Genomic DNA, 2,540 nt, shown 5'->3' with positions numbered 1-2,540 from the left:
AGCAGTCTACGAACTAATCACACAATTACTCAAATCCTCGAGTTCACCATTCTAAACCCCTCAGAGCAAGAAGGTCACCTGGAAGTCATGAAAGGCAACATGAAAAACTTTGGATAAAACTAAATTAAAAGCAAACCTTAATCGTGCAAAATCTTTTCGAATTACAAAATGCATAAACATCAAACATTCTTCAAAATACTAACATCAACCAAATATCTAAAAGTTATATATAAACATGGATTTTAAGATTTTAATAAGAGTTCATGATCCAAAACTAAAATGGAATGGGAACTGAAAACTAATACTCTAAACCAGAAGTAATCGTCCTAGAGTTTTCCATAAAGATCAAACTGACCTAAACCGAAAACTTAGTTACATATGAAGAACTGACCAAACTAATATATTCCAAAAAATTGCTTTTGAAATCACAGTATTAGGGCGCGAAGTAACTAAAGCCAGAGTGGGTCAAGCCAATAAATTCAACCATAAAAACACTAAATATATGGCTTACTAATGCAAGTTAACTGTTAAGACAAGAACTCAAAACAGTTTTATACAACCATCAGATTTAAACAAACCATTGAAGATGTACAAAACATTAAATGCGACGCTAATCTACTGAAATTACTAGATTATAAATTTTAAAAATTGCGAGTAATAGTAAAGTTAAAGCTCACGGTCATCTGCAACGGAAAACAAAAATAAAAAAACTCCAAGGACTCGCACAGTAGGCCAACACGCCTACTATGCAAGTCCTAAGGAGCCCCTCCACCCGATCAGGGGCACCGCCCCCGATGGGGTGGAGGAAAAAAAATGGATACTGAAGTTCTGAAGAATCTCGGGAGAGCAGCAGTTTTTTTCTTTTTTCAGCCAGTCTTGAATTTCATCGTAGCATCCTGAAATGTTTAAAGAGCATTAAAAAGTTAACTAAATTTAAAAAATGTCTAAGGCCATTTAAGTAGTTTTGACAAAATTGTTTAAAGTAAATTTTCTTCAAGTTTACATACCAACGCCAACAATTTTGTTGTTGTCCTTATAAGGAAAAGGATTACTCTTAATAATTAAACATCCATTTAATTCAAACGAAACTAAGTTGCTAAAACTGGTTGTGATGAAGTAGATACACAACAATGGGAAAAGTTAGTTTTGCTGTATTTTTCTTGCTGTATATTTCTTACTGTAATAAACCACATTCCAACACTTAGGTCCTCGGCAAGATCTGATAAAGAAAAAAATATACCAAAAATAAAGAAAAGTATCAATCTCAGATTTTTATCACAATGTATTAGAGATCTACGGACAGGCAAAGGCAAAACTTTCACGCAAATAGCACAAGCTTAGGTCATCGGCAAGATCTGATCAAGAAAAAATATACTAAAAATAAAGAAAAGTATTAATCCTAGATTTTTATCACAATGTATTAAGAGATCTACGGACAGGTAAAGGCAAAACTTTTACGCAAATGGCACAAGCTTATGTATCCTTAAAATAAAAATAACTCGCCGACAATAAACGTTACAGATACTTAACTCATCCCGTAGGGACCACATGGAGACAGCGAGATGAGAAAAGTACGAGTTTGTGGAACAAGATAGGTAACTGCCTCACCGGCAGTCACTGAAACCAGCCCATGGCGTCGAACTTCAAAAGTGAAAAATAAAACATGTTAAAAATACTGGATAAATACTGCAAAGTTACCAGAGAAATATAAGCCGTGCTTCGTCTACAAAAAGCACATTAAAATAAATAATCGTGGTCAAGGTACTCAAAAATGTACAGCCACCTTGAAAATACACGAAGTTGGCGTTAAATAAAATAGAAAAAGCACAAAACCTTAAAAGGGGATTCAACTACAATGTTAACTTGAAATACAGTCAAGTGAAATATCACTCCCTGTCAATTTTTTCCAAATCTACGTCGGAGCACATGAACTGAAATGGACGACCGCTAAACCACTAATCGTACCGATACTTCTACCAGTCGACTGTCAAAATGAAAGAAAACTTTCCATGACCGAAAATCAGCTTTCGATGACGTCACCAGACAAGTGCGCTGCGCAAAGGACCCTGGAACCGCATAAATTCAATAGTCGGTCGACACAAACTCGCGTAAAGGAAACTAGCGTCTTCATTTGAGTCTTTCCAAAAATAACCTCGGCTGGTACAAAACAGATTTTGCGGAACGAATACTGAGTTATAAGAAAAATTGCTTAAACAAAAATCTAACCTACACGATAGAATTTAGTTCGTGGATTTCCATTATGGTACATTAATGTTATTCATATAAAAATCATTAAACCTGGATTTCAAGGAATCGAATCCAACATAATCTCTGAGTGAAACTTCTGTCGGGATCGACAGATTGTATCAATATTAACTGCACAGTCATTCCTTGTAAACCTGAAAACTTAAGTTAAATAAATCCTTTTTAATTCTCTCTCTCTCTCTCTCTCTCTCTCTCTCTCTCTCTCTCTCTCAGACGCCAACTGGTTTTCCGCTCCCATCATCAATTTAAATTGAGGGAAACAGATCCAGTCGCCT

At 35.4% G+C, this 2,540-nt stretch overlaps 1 long non-coding RNA gene across 1 annotated transcript in view; it reads right to left on the bottom strand.

Annotated features, from left to right (window-relative positions):
• LOC135225464 (uncharacterized) overlaps window positions 1–1,667 on the bottom strand; it is a 1,793-nt gene extending 126 nt beyond the window's left edge. Inside the window, exons 1-3 of the long non-coding RNA XR_010316977.1 lie at window positions 1,531–1,667; window positions 1,008–1,219; window positions 1–896 (exon numbers count right to left, since the gene is read on the bottom strand). The exon at window positions 1–896 is cut by the window's left edge and continues 126 nt beyond it. This is a non-coding gene — a long non-coding RNA (uncharacterized LOC135225464). The remainder of the gene's footprint in view (window positions 897–1,007; window positions 1,220–1,530) is intronic.
• Between the last annotated feature and the right edge of the window lie 873 nt (window positions 1,668–2,540).

This window comes from Macrobrachium nipponense, chromosome 13 (genome assembly GCF_015104395.2).
Source record: "Macrobrachium nipponense isolate FS-2020 chromosome 13, ASM1510439v2, whole genome shotgun sequence".
Taxonomy (NCBI): Eukaryota; Metazoa; Arthropoda; class Malacostraca; order Decapoda; family Palaemonidae; genus Macrobrachium; species Macrobrachium nipponense.
Note: the sequence above shows the minus strand (reverse complement) of the source record. Positions and strands in the feature narration are given on the sequence as shown.